Source organism: Paroedura picta, chromosome 6, assembly GCF_049243985.1.
Source record: "Paroedura picta isolate Pp20150507F chromosome 6, Ppicta_v3.0, whole genome shotgun sequence".
Classification (NCBI taxonomy): Eukaryota; Metazoa; Chordata; class Lepidosauria; order Squamata; family Gekkonidae; genus Paroedura; species Paroedura picta.
In genome coordinates, this window is record NC_135374.1 from 75,877,533 (window position 1) to 75,899,816 (window position 22,284).

Here is a 22,284-nt window from a genome sequence, read left to right on the forward strand (position 1 = left end):
AAGAATGATAATGGCTTAACTGAGTCAACCACTCTGATGCAAAAAGTAGACTGGAAAAACTGTGACTACAGAATGACTATATAATTCTTACTATTAATTCAAATTACCATTCATTCTAAAAGGTATTGTTTATAGTTCATGTACTGAAACCATTACATCAGCCTTTCTCAAACTTTTAACCCTTGAGAAACCCCTGAAACATTCTGCAGGCTTCACCAGCCCACTCTGACAGCACAGGTTTTACCAGTCTAACTGTCCTACAATTACATAGATATTCCTGTCACAAGAACACTAGGTTACAAAGTCATATGACTGTGATCTGGAGTTAATTGCTGCTGCAAAGAAATTAAAAGATGCTTGCTCCTGGGGAGGAAAGCTATGGCAAATCTAGACGGCATCTTAAAAAGCAGAGACATCACCCTGCCAACGAAAGTGTGTCAAGTCAAGGCTATGGTCTTCCCAGTTGCAATGTATGGCTGTGAAAGTTGGACCATAAGGAAGGCTGAGCATCAAAGAATTGAGGCTTTTGAACTCTGATGTTGGAGAAGACTCTTGCGAGTCCCTTGGACTGCAAGGTGAACAAACCAGTCAGTCCTAGAGGACATCAACCATTAGAAGGCCAGATCCTGAAGATGAAACTCAAATACTTTGGCCACCTCATGAGAAGGAAGGACTCCCTGGAGAAGAGCCTAATGCTGGGAGCAATTAAGGGCAAAAGAAGAAGGGGACGACAGAGAATAAGGTGGCTGGCTGGAGTCACTGAAGCAGTCGGTGCAAACTTAAATGGACTAAGAGTTTACGGATTCATACTGACTGTACTTGTTTTCTAAATTAACAAAAAATGGAACCTCATTTGTTGGAGTTTGGGGGCAGAAATGTTCTGTTTGCACTGAGGAGAATGCTTATCATAGTAAATTCTGTCACTCGATCTTCATTTATTGGACATTTCTGACACTAACAAAAAACCTGTGATTTGATTTTGATTTTTTAATTTTTTTACATTATATAGTACATCGCCGTCAGTTGAAGTCAGGGTAGATAATACAGAGTGAGTCAATACAATTCACAAACAGAACATTTAACAAAGAATATAATAGGGTTGGAAATAATGCAATAGGATTTCTGGTGGAGGGATCACTAGGGCATGATATTGGGGTCACTGTGGCTTGGCAGGCAGTTGTGAGTTCCTGTATTATGCAGGGGGTTGGACAAGATGACCCTGGGGGTCCCTCTGAACTCTATTATTCTATGATTCTACCAACAACAAGGCTTCCTTCCAACAAAAAAGAAATGGCAAAATGATACTTTAAGCATGTTGGGACCCAGTCCTAGCTGATAGCCCCTCTTCTCCCAACTACCAATCTCTATTGTTATTTATTATTATTATCTATTACATTTATATACCACCCTCCCTGGAGGCTCAGCGTGGTTTACATGAAACACAGGAACAGGAAGTACAGAAAAATGAATTAACCATGAGAACCAGTAGAACAATAACAAACAGTGAGAACAATAAATTCATAAGTGCAACATACTGACAGACTCATGATTGGTCAGTTCAAAGCCTTAAGTTTCATGAGAGGGAGGATTGGGGGCCCAGTGGAAAATGTTGGATCTGATCGACCTCAACTAAATGCCTGGCAGAAGAGCTCCCTTTTGCAGGCTCTTCAGAATTGTTTAAGCTCTATTAGGGCCCTGCTCTCGTCTGGATGGGGGCCAGGATGGAGAAAACTCTGGCCCTGGTTGAGGCATCGAGGATCACTCCCAGGTAACTAGTGGAGTGAGCCACTGATAGCTGTACTCCGTCCAGGTTGGGTAGGCATGCTTCCTCACTTGGACCCTTCATGCCCAGGCACAGGACCTTTGTCTTTGAAGGGTTGAAGTTCAGATGACTCTGCTTGAGTCACCTCATCACTGCTTCCAGGCAGCTGGCTAATACTTCTGGGGGAGATCCACGGCAGCCATCGATCAGGAAGAAGAGCTGGGTGTCATCGGCATATTGGTGATATCCCAGCCTGAGCATCAGTACCAATTGAGCAAGAGGGTGCATGAAGATGTTAAATAGGATTGGAGAGAGGACTGCTTCCTGAGGGACTCCACATACAAGCTGGTGGTGGCTTGATGATCATTCTCCTATAGCTACCCTCTGTCCACGATCCTGTAGCTAAGGGAACAAGAGACAGCAACTGCACTTAGCTGACATATCCAGATATGCATCCTACAGATGACAACCACAATCACATGCTTGTTCAACCACTCATCTATACTGTCTCAGTTTCAATAGGATATGCATCCAAATTGTCCTCCACCAGGCATATGGTTGAGGTCGACCAAAACTAAACAACATCTACAGGGCCCTCAATTCTCCCTCCCTTGAACCCATGCAACAGATCTGACCAACCGTGGGCCTGTTAGATCAGTGGTTCCCAACCTTTTTATCACCGGGGACCGGTCAACAGTTGACAATTTTACTGAGGTCCGGAGGGGGAGGGTAGTCTTTTGCTGAGGGACATCGCTGCCGCTGCCTGAACCCCTGCTCCACTTGCTTTCCCACTAGCGCCCCTGACTTCCCGCCGCCCGCTGGGGGGCGCTGCCAGCAACAGCTGTGCAGTGCCACACCAAGGGGAAGCCCCAGTCATGGCAGCCGCCAGAAAGGACCAAAGGTGAGCTGGCGGTAGAGTGGCAGGGCAGGCCCCGAGGCAGCAGCTGGGGAGGAGGACAAGGAGGAGCCACGGCCCTGTACAGACTGATCCACGGACTGGTATCAGTCCACGGACAGACCAAAATTCCATTCACCCAGTCTAGTCTGGCTGCCAGTCTGCTCCTGACCACCGAAGGGAGAGGAGGTCAGCAGGGCTGCCAAGGGGGCTGAGAACAGAGGCTGCGCCAGCCCTTTTCACTCAAGGCTGTCCTAACTGCCATGTCCAACTGTAAATTGCCTCAGAACCCTGACAGAGCTGGCAGGAGGCTGCAGAGGGCTCCCCCTCCCCCCTTCAGGCCTGCTGCAAAGGAGCCTCTGACAGGCCCTGACTGAGGGGAGGGAGGCCTTTCCAAGAGCAACGCAGGGGAGTCTGAGGGCCTTCCTTTTGAGGGGGGGGACATTCCCCTTCTGCCAAACAGTTGGCTGACAGGGAGGCCACAGAAAAGCCCCTTTTCACTTAAAATACTGCTCTGGCCAGGGGTTAGACACAGCCAAGCCATGTGTCTTTCTGCTTTGCAACTCTCTGCAGGTTTGAGGCCACTGCACAGCGCTATTCTGCTGAGGAATCTGGCTCTTTTGTCTCCTGTTTCATCTGCACAACAACCCTGTGCAGTAGGCCTCAACACATTCAACCCCATGCCCTTACAAACTGGACAACTCCTCCCCTTCCTCTTCCCACTGCCAAGCTCTAGCGCCCGTTGTATTCTTGGAGACAACAGGCATTGCCCCTAGTATATATATAAAACTAGTAAAAAAGCCCACTGTATAAAGAATACAATGGGCTCTAGCAGGCAGGGGCGAGAGCGAGGGATGGAAGGCTACCTGAAAGAGGGCGGCGGCTCCTCGGTAGCTCCTCGACGGGTTGGGCTCCGGGTTGGGCGGGTTGAGCTCCTCGGCGCGCACTTCCGCGGCTCCTGCCGGCTGCTCCTCGCCAGCTCCTGAAGTGGCTCCTCAGCGTGCTGCGGCTCTTCGGCGGCCCGTGGCGCTGGCGGGCGAGTTGCTGCTGCTGCGGCGCGGCGGAGCATGGCCCCTGCGCCGATCGCAGCCCAGGCTCCGTCGTTCGCTGGGCGGGCACCGCCTGGGATCGCAGCGCCGCTTCCTCCGTTGATGGCGGCTCTTCCGGCGCCAACAGTCATGGCGCCATCGTCGATCGCGCCGCCGTCGCCCGCATCTCATGTGGGACCTCAGTGGGAGTTGCCGGTGGTCCTGCAGCGGCGGCGGCCTGACACGGCGAGAGGCGCTTCGTGCCTCTTGCCGCGTCAGGCCGGGAACAACTGCGAGCCGCGCGCTGGCAATCAGAGGGACCAATGGGCAGGCGCTTCGCGCCTGCCCATTGGTCCCTCCGATTGTCTGTCATGAGGAAGGGTCCAATCCGGACCCTTCCTCATCCCGGACACATCCCGCCCCAGGAGGGCTTACAGTTTTATTTAATCCGTGGCGCCCGTGGCGCCACGGGCGGTGTACAAATAATCAGTCAGTCTAATGCATAGTTCTGTTATGTTCTATGTGAACCTGCCCTGAGTCTTAGGGAAAGGTGGTACACAAATGCAAAAAATAAACAAACACACAAATAAACAAATAAATAAATCTCCACTCTTTACCTACTAGCTACACATAATCATACATGATTCTGCATTTATTTTACAAAATTTATATCCTGACTTTCTGTCCTTGTAGGGGCCACAAAGGCAGCTAAAATCACATCTTAAAAATTAAACCCAATAAAACCACATAATTAAATCCAGAACTAAAATACCCCAAAAAGCATAAAACCTACAATTAAAGCACTGAGCAGGAAGGAGTGTTCACTGGGGGAATGTCAAATAAAACAAAAAGTCTTCACCTGCTTGTCTAGAGCTGAAAGTCTTACTGGGCAATGAAACTGCCAGCACAGTGTAGCAAGGCAAGGAGTTTTGCCAGCTACTTGTTGCCCCCCCCCCCCACCCCAATTCCACAGCAGCAAGTCAAGAGAACAAAGGATTGCAAACAGGCATTAAAAATACACTCTTTGCATGTTTTCCAATTCTAGAATCTATGTCTAATTTTCCACAGTCAAGGGTACCCTGAATGTTTTCACCAAATATTCATGCATGCCATGTTAGGTTAGGTCATTCCACTCCACTATGATTTTTTTTAAATATATACTGTGTGAGCCTAGATCACTATTCATGACACATCCCATAATAGTACATTGATTCAGAAGGGAAGAAAGAACCCCAGTTATTCATGAACATTAACTCACTTTTCTATATTTTAACAACTTTCCCAGTATACAGGGGGGAAAGGATGTATCAAATATGAAAGAATCTTAATGAGAAGCTCTTTACCTTGTATCACTTAATCATTTACTCTCATGCACACTTACTAGATTGGTGCCTGTTAGAACAGGATTTTAATAAGCTGTGTCCTTCCTCAGTTCTAGGCAGTTTATAGACAGTTTGCTGGCACGTATCTGCTTTGCTAGCAGTTATTCTTTCTTACATAAACAGTTCTGCAGTCCCTTTATTTTGTCTGTTCATATTATAACTTCGTTTCAAATATACATTGGAGGGAAATGGCTTGTGACCGAGATCTGTTGCATTTAGGGGTGCTAGCTACAACCAAATAATTTTATAATGTAATACTTCCTGATTAAAAGACAACTCTATGGAAATGTAAATCAATAAACTGACCCTTCTATATTATTCTTAATTATAAACTGTGTGGTGATTTTATTTTATGATGATTGCTGATATGCTTTTACTTCATAATTTACTTCATAAATAGGTGCTGTCAATGACTAAGCATCATTGAACATAATCTAAATACGAAACACTGGCTATGACAATTCATTTTTTAATCGTAGTTGATGTATTTTTACTGCAGTCTTTTAAAGAGGTGAATCATATTTAGTTGTAAACTAAAATTTAAACTTTATATGTATACCATGACTGTAATCCACTCTGAGTTCCCAAAGTTAGGGTGGCATATAAATTCCATAATAAATAAACAAAATCATTTGCACAGAACATATAGTCAAGGAAGGCAGTAACAGCAAATATTTGAACCTGCTGTTTTATATAGATCTCAAAACCACACAAATTGTCTCTCATGGCAAAAGGCACAAAGTTTGCAATAATGAGATGTCAGAATTGATAAACTAACTAATTTACATTGCAATCCTATGCAGTCTTACTCAGTCAAAGTCTATGATAGCCAGTTTGGTGTAGTGGTTAGGAGTGTGGGCTTCTAATTTGGCATGCTGGGTTCGATTCTGCACTCCCCCACATGCAGCCAGCTGGGTGACCTTGGGCTGGACACAGCACTGATAAAACTGTTCTGACTGAGCAGTGATATCTGGGCTCTCTCAGCCTCACCCACCCCACAGGGTGTCTGTTGTGGGGAGAGGAAAGGGAAGGCGACTGTAAGCCACTTTGAGTCCCCTTCGGGTAGAGAAAAGCAGCATATAAGAACCAACTCTTCTTCTATTGACTGTACTCTAGTATCTCCACACAGGATTGCACTATTTGAAATTTTTTGCCTGTAGATTAGATCCTGGTTGTTGAACAGCGAGACTAATCTCCTAAGCATTATATCTCTATTTAGCTGTGCTTAAACCAAGGCTCCTCAAAGCAAATTCAGAAAATCAATTCAGTAATAGGTATTTGATTTATAGCCTTCCAATGGTGCAAACATTGCATGTTAAAATTTTAGCATTAAAATGCAGAGTTACAAGTATAGTCTTCATAACTTTTAAAAACCAACATTGAATCTGATCCTAAGATTTTACCTTTTCTCCAAATTGATTTTTACCTGTTTTCTAGTCTCCTGCTAGTGGCTACAGTCCTGCTTGTTTGGGTTTTTAAACCATATTAAATACAGAGAAAGAGACAAAGAGAGACAGACAGACAGACAGCAGTACATTCAAATTTGCTTGCTATACAAAGAAAAATCCTCAGAACCTTAGAGGATGTCTAAATATAATCAAACAAGCCAGGGTTATAAAAGATCAGAACAAGCTTCCAGTCCAGACATCTGTAAAGTCAAAGATTTTCTTGGAAAGCTAATCCAGTAAACCTTACTGTTTAATTGATGTCATTTTCCCCTTTGTCAACATGAATTTAATATTTCATTCTGTTGGACACTTTCCAAGTGTTTTGAGATTTTTCTGTAGCCAAATAATGGATAATTTTAAAATGCTGGATTTTACTATTCGCTTTCTCTTAGAGGTTTTTAAAAACAGTATGTCGCCGCTTAGGCCCTCCGGTAAACCTTCTAAATGAGAATCTAACATTCAAATCCCCATTTAATCGGTTGCTGAGACAAAAGAGGGGCACTTCTATGTTGCATTTACTGGCTTCTAATCCTTTTTTGAAGGACCTAGGCTCTTTCCACAGTGCGAGTGACCTGTTTGCATTAATTGCTGGTGTGAATGGAGAGGCATGTGCACTGGCAACAGAGTTTTCTGCACACTTTTCTACATCAGCTGCAATTTCCCTACCACCCTCATAGGGATTTAAAGAAAAGAAATGGAAGATTAATAATTGCTGTAATTTTTCTTAATCCATAAAAAATCCCTCTATTAGCACAGCAAAGAAACCAGTGGCTGTGAAGAGCTGACGGAAGATTATGGCACTGATGCAGACAAGACCTTTGAAAACACACACCACCTTGTTCAGACTGCACAACAACATGTTTAGACTGTTCTCTTTCCAAAAACAGTTTTGGGAAACAGAGAACTGATAATTATTAAACAATGACATCATGTGGATGCTTTAAGAAGAAGAGTTGGTTTTCATACCCCACTTTTCACTACCAGAAGGAATCTAAAAGCGGCTTACATTCACCTTCCCTTCCTCTCTCAACAACAGACACCCTATGAGGTAGGTGAGACTGAGAGCTCTGAAAGGACTGCTCTGTGAGAACAGCACTTCCAGTACTGTGACTAGCCCAAGGTCACCCAGCTTACTGCACATGGAGGAACAGGGAATCAAGCCTGGCTCACCAAATTAGAAATCGATGTTCTTAACTACTACACCAAGCTGGAGCTTTAAAAAAAGAAGCACATGCATACTTGCCAGAAAAGTCTTTTTGCAGAAGATAGGGATGCTAGGCTTTCTGCTTTATTGAGAGGGCGGTCTGCACATCTCTGTGGTTCTGCCATGGTGCTAAGATATGATCCATACTATCCTCATGGCTCCTCAAAAACTTTTGAGTCATCCAAAACACAACTCCATAGATTATTTTCTTTGCCTCACATTTCAACACGATAAGCAAGGATCCACTGCTTTGTGCTGTTGACATGGTTTCAAAGCATGGATCCTAAGGATTTTTGTATTGGTTCAGCCAAGACTCACAATCACTTATCTCCATACCAACAGAGGAAAACAATGAAATCAGGAATCCACTGCTTCTCGGTAACTATTTTTATCCAATTGCCTTTGGAGGACATCCATTACACAGTCCTCCTTTCTTTGTGTCTGCATGCTCATTGCCCCTTTTGACATTCTGTAGTCCGACAGCGAGTCCAGTCATAGGTGTCAAGGGGTAATCTGGGAGGTGTTTGAGAGACGATCTGGTTTGCCACTTTACCCTTCCTTCAAGGGTCATTTATCTGAGTAAGCACACTGATTTTCCTTGGCCTCGGGGCTTTTCCTTGTTTTACATTCAATGACATTTGAGGCATCCCTTTGTTGCTTTCCTGTTAGGAGTGGTTTGTGACCCTACTGTGTTTACCCCCTCCCCTTCCCGAAAGACTTATAGATCTCACGCCAACACACACTTATCCACCAGGTCTGATTTTAGAGTTGGCAAGTGAAGTTCTCTCTCACATTGGCCAAATTCCTCCTGCTTTTCCCCCAACAAGATGGGTGGTAGCACTCAAATGAGGGGTCCAGCTCCAATGATGGGTAGGGTGTGCATGAGGGGCACGTGTAGTGAAGTGGGGAAGGCAACCCCTTTTATTATGGTGCAGGAACCCATCCCAGTGGAGGTCAGCCTGCCACCAGAAGAGAAGGCAACCATTGCTGTTGAGTATTCCCCCCCCCCCAATTGTCCCTCAAGTTCCAATTTGGGTTGTGTAGCAAGTGAGGATGCAGAGAGGTCCTCATCACAAACTTTCTTCCTGGAAGTGGGGTGAAAGATCACCAATAAATCCTGGTTTCTATTTCCCAACATTCTGAATTGGAGATGCAGTTTTACCTCAAGATTCACCTTCACTTGAGTGTGTGTATAGTAGGCTTGAGTGAGGGGTAGGGTGCAGATGAGGGGCTCACATTATGGAGTGGGGAGGCCCACCCCTTTCCTTATGATGCAGGGACCCTTCCTAGTGGAGGCTTGCCCAGTGCCAATAGAAACCCCCCCCCACAGTTGACTATTCACCATGCCATGCCAAGTGCAGTTTGCAGTGGTCAGTTCCTCCATATTCCTATGTCTGATCGTCTTTGTGGTAAGAAGGTAACTGAGGACCTTATTCATCACATTCTGGACTGTACTCTGTACACTGACCTGAGAACTAAATACATCAAGAAACTTTTGCCCACTGTTCAGGGCATAGCAAATTCTGAGTGTCTACTCTTGTTGTTATCAGATACCCATTCGCATATTTCCAACAGAATTGCCCTATTTGCTCTTGCTGCCAAAAAGATTAGTCTATGTAAACAAATTGTCTTGTCCTAATAATTTTAACTATGACTGTATCTACTAGTCAATTCTAGTCTTCTTATTCTATAATTTTTATTGTATCTCATGTTTTTGTATACTCTAGATTTGACAGTATTTTGATGGCCAATGGCTAATACAATACAACTATGTCTGTCTGTCTTTTTTTTATCCACATTGATTAGTTTCCTTGTTCTCTTTCAGTTTATATAAAGTACAGGAGCTTTTTGGCCTGAGGGAGGTATGCCTGGCCTTGACCTGGGCCCAGCCTTTTTCTGGCCTGGCCATAACCTGGTAGAATGAGTTTCTGGGAGAGCTGAGGACCATGATGGAACTTTCTCAGTTCTCCAAGGCCTGCAAAACAGAGCTCTTTCACCAGGTCTTTGGCCAAGGCCAGGAGGAGTAAGCTCTGGGCTGCTCCCTGAGCTAGCCAGGTTACCAGGCTACCTTTGTTGTTGCCGTTTGGAGGTAGTTTCTATGAAGTCTGTTGAGCTGGGGAGAGAGAGATTCTGTTGCCACCTGGATGGGGTTTTAATGGGGTGTTATGATTATTTTATGGGATATTATTGTGATGGATTATTGTTACCCATCATCAGCCACTGTGTGGGAGTGGCAGGCTAGAAATTGAACTATAAATAAAATTAATTAATTAATCATTATAAGTTTCCAGCAGAGATTTATCTAGCGGAACCAGGGATGAAGGGAAGACATCTTTAATCAGAAACACTCTAAATGACATTTATTGCTACCCATGTGGGATGACATTACATTGAAGGAGGACATCACTAATGAAGGAACAATCAACTGGCAATATAAAATGTACAGCATTCTCACACCAAAACACAGATTGATCATGTCATTTCACGGTGCTGCTGTTTTGTCCTTTTCACTACCCATCTTCATCTACCCTCGGTAGCTACCATATTTATTCTTCAAACTGCCCCCTACCCCACCCAGTGTTTTCTTTTCCTTGCTCTCTAATATGTGTATTCAACATCCCACCTCCATTTCTTTTAATGACAGACTTCAATGAATGGGATAATTTATGAAGGTGTTTTATTGCATAAAATCAAAGAAAAACAAAATGGTAGTCCCTAAAAATGTTCTGCTAAAGATATATAGTTTTCATTGTAATTTGCCTCAAATATCGCAGCAAAAGATAATGATACAGAATTGCTTGGGTATCTACACCTATTATTATTCTAACCCAGTCTATTTTATTTCTACATGGGAAGAAACAAATTACATTTCTGGATGTGGTCAGAAGCTAGCTTTGCTTTCTTTCCTATGCCCAGGTTCTGTTGGCATTAAGAGCAACTCTATCATGAGGGAACACACTGAATGGATGAAGGATCATAAATATGCAAGCCACTGAATTAGAAACTTCATGACACTGAAAAAATCAGTTTAAACTTCTGTGCAGATACAAAATTATTACTAAAATTTCCACCCAGCAGAAGGACCATTTCTTCTCACTGCAAACCACAGGAAACAGAGTAGAAAGGAGGAGTGTGTGTGCACGCATGAATCTACAGTTAGTTACACAACCATAAATCTCTTTAGATGTTCTTATCTGGCCCATAAATATGTATTGAGCTACTAAAAGATACACAAGACCTAGTCAGTTTGGCACCAGTCAGTTCTCTGAAGTGCAATAGAAATACCATTCAGCCAAGGGGAGGCCTTGGAGTGGATGAGGAAGAGGGGGAATTTCTCAGCCAGCGAACACATCAATGCATATATAGAGGACACAAGTTAGATCTTTGTTCTTCAAGTATAACTGGGAAAACTGTCCACAGCTATCCATCAAGACAAACAGGACTCAGTTACTAAGACAAAAATGCATGCAGGACAGTTCCATGCATCAAGATGCCTCTGGAGCCAAGCCAATGAATCTCTTATGGACACCATTGGTTCTCACATAACTTATCCTGGATGCAGGAAGGAATCTGTGATAGGAGCCTCCTGTGCCTACAGAAGTGTACATAGGAAGGAGAGGGATGAGGTCTATCATACATGTGATAACTGCCTGGGTGAACTTGAATTGGGTTGAAAGCTGGCATTGAAATGTTTTAAATAAATTCTTAAATAACCAGCGTCCACATAAAAAGCAGAGTTAGAAGCCACAGTTTAAAGTGGATTGGTAAACTTCAGCCAACAGGGAGTTTAGGTAGTGTTATCCGTGTTGCATATCACACATGCAGACACAGTTTAGGCCACGAGTAGTCAAACCGTGGACTACAATTCCCATGAGCCCCTGCCAGCAAATGCATTTCATGGGGATTGTAGTCCATGGACATCTGGAGGGCCTCAGTTTGACTACTCCTGGTTTAGGCTGTCAAGCAAAAGTGGAGTATCAGTCATGACAGAGATGGAAAGAAGGAAGAAGAGGAATGTGCACTCTTGAGGTTGGCTTCCAATGCACAAATCATGGTTGGAGGAAGGAAAGCATGGAGGGTTCAGAAGTCCTAATTCTGTCGTCTCAGATAGTGTATCTAATGTAACATACTGTAATATACTAAAAGGTTAACCCAGCACTCATTCTGCAGGAATTCTGATGGAGATCCTCACCTTTTCAAAAGAGAAAGAAGCCTGAAATTCTTTACTGCTTTTCCATTTAGCTAACAGCAAAATATTTTTTACTTATTTATACTTATTTTTAACTTCTCTGGCTGTTTAAAAACTGGAGCAAACTGAACACTGTTAAGACTAAAAAGTTCCAAGAGGGATAAATACTGCTGACCGTCATTAATCACTCATAATTTCTTCAGTTCAGGGGGTAGTAATATTAGGACACAAAAAGTTTCCTTACTGTGAAATATAACCAGTTCAAGAATAAACCAGTAACATATTCCTGTTGGCTCAAACAAGTGAATCACACCCAATGCAATGGGGATGGGAGGGAGGAAAAGCCAGGATTGACCACAAATGGTGCATCCAGACAGATTAACCAACCAGCATGAAAGCAGAAGCCAGTGTAGTAAACCTGGCCTCAAACAGGCTAATTTTCGTGGCTCCTCAATCATTAATCTTCTTTGTTACAGCATCCCATTCCTAATCATAACAAACAAAAATTCCATTCCACTGGGGAAGGGATCCTGAAGACAACGCACATAAAGCCAGCAATTCAGAATTAACGCAAAACTCATTAGAAATGAAGCAACCCATGTTGGGACAATTTTTATATTTATTGTGGGTACCTTTAAGTTTTAAATAGTTGGGTTTTATCTGCCCAGTATCTGCCTTCATTCCTTCCAGGTTTTAATCCATATTCAGTCATGTGTCCTTACTATGACCTCCAGAAAATAGAAAGGCTCTTCTTCAGATTACATCTATGGACCTATGCCATGGAAAGCACATTACAGCATTAGTGTACACACTACTATACTACCATAAGTTGATGGCATCCCTTTAATTCCAAACCTTTCAAGGCTGGAATGGAATCAAACTGTGCTTCTTTAAATCTGCAATTCAGAATCCATCTTTTCAAAGAAACAAATAGGTTTCACAGATTAATCTCAGTTAAAATGTTCATCCTGCAGTATAATAGTTACATAATTAAATGTGTGGATTTAAGCTTTGCTAATGACTACAGCTGAACTAGACAAGATTCTGGAGGACCACAAACTATCTCCAGTGTGTTTTTCCATGATAAACAGCAGTGTGTGTACGAAGGGGGATCAGGGACCTGGCACATTGGGATAGGTAGATAACCTTTTCACCCCATGGTATAGCTCTGACCTCAAATCCCACCTCAGAAAGTGGTGAGACAGAAATATAAACAAACAAACAAACAAACAAGCAAATAAATAAATAAATGCTCACAAGGACTCTTTTTGCTCCATTAAGGAAATGTACAGCTATGAAGAGCTGCCAGAGATCAAGACAACGTGTGAAGAGAAAGAAATTTACCAAACAGACATGCGGAAATCCTGTTCACAGATCATTCTCATCTGGCTTGACATGCAGGCAAAACATCTGCTTAGTGAAAGTATGAACATTTGATCAAATCAAATTTCTTGACTTATTCCCTGATATTTACAAAATATATATTCTTTATGTGCACAGCAGGAGTTTACTTCCAGGAAGGAACTTGACTTTTTGAGAATCTCTGGCCACTTCAAACAGTTCTATCTCATGATCAGACAAGTCATCACAGCATTCTACCAAATGACCTGTTTGATTTTGTTTTTCCTTGCTACAGCTACAGCATGCCAAGAAGCATAAGCTAAAAAGGCTAATAGACATTTAGCTCTTAGCCTGAGGGCTGGTACTGTGCTAGAAGGACACACAGAGAGAACTGCTTTAAATTCAGACTCCTCTTCATGTTTGTATCTACTATAAGTCACTTTGGGTTCCCATTAGGGAAAAGTGGAATATATACAAACATCTGAGAAGAGAACTGCATCACATCATTAGGTTGCACCTATTTTATTTACTTCATTTATATATTCTACATTTCTTTTCAATGGGAACCCAAGTGGCTTATTATTGCATCTTCTATTTTATCCTCACAACAATGGTGTTAGGCTGACAGTGTATGACTGGCCCAAGGTCATCCCGCAAGTATCCATGGCAGGTATGTAGAGCAAGTTGCAGTAATCCAGCCTAGTGCATGGATCACTTGGCAATGTGTTCTGGGGCCAGATAGGGCGCTAATAGCTTGGCGGAGATGGAAGAATGCTAGCTGTGTTACTCTCGTGACTGAAGTTTCCATAGTTAAGGAAGTGTCAAGGGTCATGCCCAGGTTCCTAACTGACTGTGCTGCTTTAAGTTGCACATCATTTAGGCTGGGGAGACACGCTTCGTGGTCTGACCCTTTTTCACCTGTCCAAATGACCTCCATCTTCAAGGGGGTTAAGCTTCATGTGGCTATGCTGAAACCGTTCCGCTACAACCTCCAGGCATCTGTCCAAGGAATTAGGAGGATTACCAGGCAGAGCCTTCATCAGGAGATACAGCTGGGTGCCATAAACACACTGGTGACAGCCCAGGCTGTTTCAGATCAGCTGGGCAAGAGGGTGCATGAAAATATTAAATAGTGTTGGAGAGAGAATCACTTCCTGCAGGACTTCGTATTTGAGTTTGCAGGGTTGCAATTGGTTCTCCCCAATTACCACTCATTGTCCTCTGCCTTAGAGAAAGGATATTAGCCATTTTAAGGCTGTTTCCTGGATCCCCATGTTAACAAGGAAGCAAGGAGCTCGTGGTCAACAGTATTGAACACTGCTGTCAGGTCTCGTAATATTAGCACCTCTGATCCAACTACAATATTCATGAGGCTCTTTTTGTGGATAGTAAATGTGAAGGTGTCTGTGAACTATGGAGTGAATACCACTACTCTAATCGTTAGACCACACTGATTCACAGCACCAAAAGGATCTATCCATCATTTCACAATATTTTCCTACTATCCTTAAATATATATTGTCATTCTTAAACAGCTGCATGCATTAGCACAGATCTTACGATACCACAAGTACAAAGTCAGTGTTAAATAGCAGCCAAAACAGCAGAAAATCTGGTTGAAAATGCAGTATTAATTACTTAGAAGGACACAGTCCTCCTCCCCCCTCAAAAACCTATCAATCACCGTTGCAAGGCAGAAGGGCAGGTCCTAGCATACAAAGAATATGCAAAGAAGACAGGATCTTTGGCATAAATCGGCCACAGCTTTATTTTAGGACATGGACATGAGCAAAGGCCCACACAATAAGGGACGGATCCCATCAGCCCCACCCCTGCTGCTGACAGCAGACAGCAGCCCCATGGGGGGGGACCCATCAGCAGGCCTATCTGCGGGGCCAAGCAACCAACTGGTCAAGCTCCCCCTAACCATAAGGCCTGCTGGTTATTGGGAAGGCAAGCATAGGAAAGCTCCATGGGCATGAACCTCTATTGAAGCTCTCCCAGCCACCTCACACTGTGATGCAGGTGACTCCCCAGCCGGAGAGTGGCCTCCCATCACATTTGCAGCTTCATAGGGAAGATCCCACCAATGAGCAGCAACCTGACCCGCAGGTTGCGCCGCACTAAGTGTCCGTCCCCCTACAAACCACCAGCTGTGACAAATATAATAGTTAACCACGGAAAACAGGGACAGAGAGAGGCAGGCGCAGGCCGGAGCAGCAAATGGCAAAGGAAGCTTCGTGGGCACACCGGCCTCCTTTTAAACCCATTGCCTTTTGCCGCCCCCGTGTCTCACGAAATCACAAGATCCTGGCCATGCGTGCACATGAGCCCAGCTACTTCTTTGTCTGCCAGGCTCCTCCACGCATTGCAATGGCCGCTGCATGCTGAAGGGCCACAGCAGCACTTCTGAAAAAGATATGCAACAATGAAATCCTCACCACCTCAATATTTTAAGATCAGCGTAATCTAAGAGCATTACTAGATACTACTTGAGCTTGCGGAAAAGGCTAAATTGGTTCAAAGCAATCGTCAACAGTTATGTTGTTTTCTCTGGGTTATCAAAGAGAATAGCTACAGTGGTATCTGAATGCATAATATAAAACAGTCTAGTCTAAAAACCAAATCAGTCACAGTTAAGACAGTCCATTTTCCACTCTTTCTTTCTATTTACCAGACAAAAACAAATCATTCATCCATTACGGTGTCATTACCAGAAAATATGCAGGCTCCAATTCTGGTTCCCTGTTTCTTGCTTGGCAGCTGTTCCAGAGAACCGTTTTAGCTAGAATTGCCAGGTTCCCCCTGGCCACTGGTGGGGAGTGGGGGGGGGGGCGTGCTGCCAGGAGTGAAGAAACTCCTGTAGATTTGGGGATGACTCCAAGGCAGGCCAGGGACCTCAATGGGGTACCTTCCAAAGCATCCATTTTTCTCCAGGGCAACTGATCTCTGTAGTTTTGAAATAAGATGCAATTCCAGGGGACCCCCAGGTCCCACCTGGAGACTGGCATTTCAGCTCTAACTGCAGGCTTACCAATGTACAAAACAAAAGAACTTTCAATCTTAAACAATTCTTTGCCTTTAAATCTTAGTTTCAACAGATCTGAGCACATCCTCTTAGGACCAGGGCCTAGCAGCTCAATCCAACTCACCATACCTGGAAGGGAATCCCCTCTGAGTTATATGGAGCTTACTTCCTACAAAATATGTTGAGGATTGCGGCATATGTTTCATTAATGCTTTCAACATTACAAATGAGATTAACACCAAAACATTGCTGTGTTTGAAGCATTATGAAAGTTTAATCATCTGAATAATGTGTCCTTTAGATAGAAATTTACCCCCCTTGAAGCTAAATACACACATGCTCTTGTGCCTCACAACTCTGACCACCCTATCCTAATTAACCTTATGCAACTTTATCAACCTCTCTTAGAGTTTTTTTGGCATCAACATGAAGCACACTCTTTTCCTTTTTTTTTTTTAACCCTGTCCCTTTACAGCTTTTATGACAGAGGGGCTGGCATTAGGAGGAGTTCAGAACTGAGTGCCTTCTTGGGGGTGGGCTGGGCCTCAAGAATTCTAAAATCTTATCTTCTCACAGGATCTTTCCAGTGGCACCACTATTACTACCATTGTATGGGAAGCCAGGTGGATGGACCATTTATCTTATATCTATAGGGTAATGTGCCAGAGTTCTGTGATGGCAGTGGTAGAATTAAAGTTTCTGGCACAGTATGATAAAGCGGGGGGGGGGGGGGGGGAATCTCTGGCTGCCAGAAGTTGAGGAATTCCTGTCAGAGAAAGAGTGATGGGAAAGGCAAAGGATCCAGCTAAGGAGCAGATGATTTTCAATGCATTTTCTTGGGAGTAAAACCCAGTATATTTGTAGTTTACTTCTAAGTAAACATGCTTTGGATTTCATTGTGAGATTAAGCAGAACAAACAAGTACCCAAGAATATGGAGATGCAACTGTTGGCTGGACCTGCAGACTAGCGGAAGACTTAATTTCATATACTGATTTGAAATAACCAAATAATATTTTTTTGTTATAGGTCAAAGTAATACCACATTTATTGCCATATGTGTTTAGTACCTCCTGGCAGTCACTCACATGATTTATGTAAAGGTAATTGGGGTTAAATATTTTGCCACATAAAACTCTTTACATTCAAGCTTAACTTTGCAACCCAGAAACATCTGAAATAAACAAACCCACATGCCATTTAACAAGGCCTAGGCAGCTGGGTCTAATTAGGACCACTTTAATTCTCTTGAAACACTTTTCTACATTCAGATTACTATCCTTATGTCTATAATCCAGCCCTGTCTTCTGGGGTGAGGGGCAGGAAGAGAGAATTCCTCCTTTTTAAAAGCAAGGTAACAATGCAAACCACCCTGTATTGAGTCTGCCAAGAAAACACTAGAGGGCGTCACTCCAAGGGTCAGACATGACTCGGTGCTTGCACAGGGGATACTTTTACCTTTAACAATACCCTATTTTGTTAACTTTGCACCCAATACTAAGAAAAATTTCCATTCTGCCACATGTAATTAATTTTGCTGATGATTATAAATATAAAATTTGAATGAGTATGTATGCTGACAAACTTTAAGTATATGCTGCACTTTTACCTAGAGAAACCTCTTTAAAATGTCAGAGATTTATCACATAAAATGGTTTTAAAATCCTCGTATCCTATGAGAATCCATTCTCTGCTGCCACCCCCAAATAAACCATTCTTTATGGCAGTGAAATCATCCTAAATTTCTGGAAGAACTTCTATTTTACAAACACAAACACAGAGGCCAATGTTTTAAACTTTGATCCTATGTAGCTTTGAGAGTCCCAGTGAGGCCCCTAGTGGAGATCTCGATTTATCACATGTGACATTTTGTTCAGTACATTTGAGAATGAATGGCGTTTAAGAAGCTGATCTTCTTGTAGACTACATAGGAAATCTGATTTTTATTCTGCATACCGATTTCTCATAAAGGGTACATCTGGTCCACTGTTGCTTGCCCAGTTCAGAACCACTAATCTGTTTCTTTCACTGTTTTTCTGTATTTGAAGATGAAAAGTGGGAAAAACAGTACACATTTTATAAAAACCAGGGTAGGGGAGGTAGACCTGAGCTAGCACTGAATATGGGAACTTTCCGTAAATCAGCACAAAAAACTGTATACAAAACCTTTTTATTTTAAATGTATTTCCGTTGGAGAGGGGCAGAAACAAAAACAAGAGAAGACAAAATAAACAATGAATTAGAATTCATTGGATCACATAGGAATTCTGAAATGCTAATAATCATAAAATATTTAAGCCATTTGTATCTAAAGGAGTCCAAATTACTGTGAAATACAAGCAAACAAAATAAGATTTTAAGAAAAAGGGAAGATTTTAGCCCTGACAATGTGACAAACTGCATGTATATTACAAACTCTTCCATGTAAAACATGGGCAAATGTAAAGTTCCCATAGAAATATTCATACATGCTCCAGTGACCAAGATAATAATGCACTTTCAAAACCAGAAACACAGAAAAACACAATCCTACAATTACCATGTCACCAAAAAACCCTCTCACCATAAGAGATGGCAAAAGGAGCACAGGATTGGTTTTTTTTACTGAGTGACCGGAACAATGAGCTGCAATTATTGAAAAGGTCTTGCCATCACAAAAATACCCTTGCGATGATGATTAAAGCCTGTCAGGGTTTTTTTTTAAATCAAGTATTGTTAATTGAACTCCAATCCTTGTTCTGGATCAGGGACTATTTAACCCAGTATTACTACAGAAAAAGCGCTTACTAATGAGGGAGAGTAGCTTCTTTACACTGATGTTGTCACTGTTTCCCTTTGTTGTTGTTATGTGCGAAGTCGTGTCCGACCCATCGCGACCCCATGGACAATGATCCTCCAGGCCTTCCTGTCCTCTACCATTCCCCGGAGTCCATTTAAGTTTGCACCTACTGCTTCAGTGACTCCATCCATCCACCTCATTCTCTGTCGTCCCCTTCTTCTTTTGCCCTCGATCTCTCCCAGCATTAGGCTCTTCTCCAGGGAGTCCTTCCTTCTCATGAGGTGGCCAAAATATTTGAGTTTCATCTTCAGGATCTGGCCTTGTTTCCCTTACATTACTATTTTAAAGAATTTTCAGGGGAAGATCTATGCACCCATAAATCAGCACTGGATCCCTGTCCCTCTCTTTTGTCATCGTTTACATACCATGTCACTGTCTAAAACCCACTCCTGGGACCTCAGCAATTGAAACACAAAGCAGCAGCTGTTTGGCAACATTTCTAACCCTAAACAGCAAAGCCAATGAGATTTCATTCCACCGAACATGCAGGCCTCCTTCAATCCTGGGTGGAAACAATAGCCACTTTTTTGTAAATATGGGGAATGCATTGGGAAAAAAGAACCACATCAAGCCAAATGCACACATGCATCTGTCAACTTTCTATCCATCAAACACTGCCACAAGAAATACAGACCTTAAGCAGCTTTTGACACTGCCTACTGAAAGGCAGACGATTGACGTCGTCCCCCCGCCCCTCTTTTTTTAGCAGAGCGCCGTTCCAGACATTCGGGGTCCGCTTGGGGCGTCCATTCTCCCCTCTTCCTGGCCCCGCACCATTTCGCTGGACGGCAGAACGACTCTTGTCAGGCCCAACGCGTGAAGCCAGCGGGTCCAATTTGAGGCGGATACTGCCGAGGGCTGCCAGCACCGTCCCTCCTCCCCTCCCGGGGGGGGGGGCGGCGGCAAAATGATAGAGCAAAATGCGGCTTCACCTCAGCCCCCGGTCCCCTTCCCGAAGCAGCCGGTGCATTTCGAAAGCATCCGTCAGCTGGCAAAATGGATGCTTCACAACAACCTCTCCTCCCCGCACGTAGCCGATGGGACGCAAGGCAGCCTTTCGCCAGCGAGAGACAGGCCAGGCCCCCTCCCCCCTCCCCCCTCCCCGCCGGGCCGGATTTGTTGCCCCCTCCCCACGCGGAGACAAGCCGGACTTTGCCCCCCCCCGCCCCGACGCTTCCCCTCCCCCCCCCCGAAGAACGCCTGTCCCCACCAAGCGTCCTCGGGAGAGGAGCCGGGCACGTCCGTCCCCGTCGCTGGCTCGCTCAGCCGTCTCGGGGAGCATGCAACCTGTCACCCGGCTGCGGCACGCCTCGCGTCCCCCGCCAGGAAGGGCGCTCCGGCTCCGGCGAGGTCCCTCAGTGGCCCCCAGGCCAATCCGCGCCGCCCCCCCCCCTCCCTCCCTCCCTCCCTCCCTCCCGCCCGCCGCTCCGGAGCCCAGCCCCCGGTGCACGCGCAGAGCCAGCGGGGGGGGGGGGGGGCTGCTGCAGCTGCCTATCTCCCGGGTCTCCCCCATCTGGTTCCGATCGGCGGGCTCTTACCTCGCGCTCTTCGGCCGGCTGGCTGGCGTCGCCCTAGCTGGGCTCCATGGGCCAGGCAGGCTTCCTCGGGAAGGGTGGCAGCAGCCCCGCCGCCGGCGACTGAGGGCCAGGTCCCCGCCCCGACCGAGCCCTTGCAGCCCCGGATCTGCCAGGCTCGTCCGCCGCGCAGCCTTCCCTTCTGGCGTGCGGGTAGCCCTGGGATCTGTCTGCCCTGCGCTGGCGGGGCGGGGCGGGAGGAAGCGGAGCTGTGCCCGCCTCCGGGGCGCGCGGAGCAGGAGGAGGGTCAGCGCTCCCGCCCCTTCCCAAATTGCTGCTGGGTGACTTAAGGCGCATGCCCATCGACGCCGTACGCCTCGGCAGGGCTGGAGCTGGCACGCACCCTCCTCTCCCAGCCCGCACAAGGAAGCCGGAACCGGCCGGACCGTGGCCCGCAGGAGCGACGCGAAGGGAGGCGGCGGCAGAGCTTGTGCCCAGCGGCCCGAGGAGGAGCAACCGCGCGGCAGGCGGGCGGGCAGCGGAGGCGTCCGGGCTGCAGCATTGCGCGCGCCCTTCCTTCGGCCCCGTTGAATTCGCAGGAAAGCCTCTGCCAGGATGGGGCGGCACGCAAGGAAGCCCTCAGGTGGCGAGGGTGGGCGACGGCCCGGTCCTTGGCGGAGAAAGCTCGGGTGCGCATGTGCCAAGAATTCGCTCTTTATTCTTGCTCCGCGTTGATAAGGCTGAGAAAGCAGTCCCGTGGGCCAAAAGTGAGTGCCAGGGAACGGGCGTGTGTAAATAAAGGGCAAACAGACGAACGGCGAAGAAACTTTGATCATGTGTTACGACCTGCCGTAAACGCATGGGTGTGGAATGAATACAGCAGCATGCCATCCCCACCTGGCAAAGGTGGCATTGTTGGAAGTGTTTCTGCTGTGGGAAGAGTGCCAGGCACTGTGAATTACAGTGTCTTGGGCAATGCCTAGTAAGCAGATTGCTTGTTTGCTGCTACACTGGCATTGAAAAAATCAACTGATCTGCCGGTCGCCACTGGTTGCTGGCGGTTTCAAAGAAAGCTGGACTAAATGGTATCTTCACTCCTTCTGTTCCAGCTATGTGTTTCATATGGTCTTCTTTCGTGACAGTGCCTATTCAGGGTTACTTAGTACAGTTTCAGCTTAGTTTTTAAGAGATCCTTAATGTGTTCTGCTTTGTATGTTGGCGGATAGTAGGAATTCCTCTAAAACAGTGGTTTTCAACCTGGGGGTTGGGATTCCTTTGGGGGTCTAATGACCCTTTCACAGGGCAAGCAGCTTAGCTTGGGGGAGGGGGCGCCATCCGCACAACAGCCTTGCAGGGTAGATCAAGACAGCATTTGTGTGTCTAGAGCAAGATCGGCATGGTGGGACAAGAGGCAGAACTGAACTGAGAAACCTTGGGAAAACAATTCATATACCATCAAGAACAATGGATCTTCACACCATTGGTCAGTTTGGGTTTAATTTCTGTGAAAGAACACTTCCACAACATGAGGAAATGTATTAAGGGGTCACGGCATTAGGAAGGTTGAGAACCACTGCTCTAAAAAGAGAGAATGTACAAAACTGCAATCTGCCTATATTTTGTTTTCTCACTTTGTTTATATCCACCTTTCTCCC

The 22,284-nt window shown here is 45.1% G+C and overlaps 1 protein-coding gene across 5 annotated transcripts in view; it reads right to left on the bottom strand.

Moving 5' to 3' along the window:
• Nucleotides 1-21,535, bottom strand: part of RAI2 (retinoic acid induced 2) — a 38,402-nt gene extending 16,867 nt beyond the window's left edge. For 3 of the 5 annotated variants that reach the window (XR_013232024.1, XR_013232023.1, XR_013232022.1), the window contains exon 1: nt 20,654-21,535. The gene's annotated coding sequence lies outside the window, so the exon portion shown is untranslated. Of the gene's footprint in view, nt 1-19,749; nt 20,199-20,325; nt 20,462-20,653 lie in introns of those variants that run through there. The other 2 variants (XM_077343141.1, XM_077343140.1) reach the window with 2 other exon arrangements.
• Between the last annotated feature and the right edge of the window lie 749 nt (nt 21,536-22,284).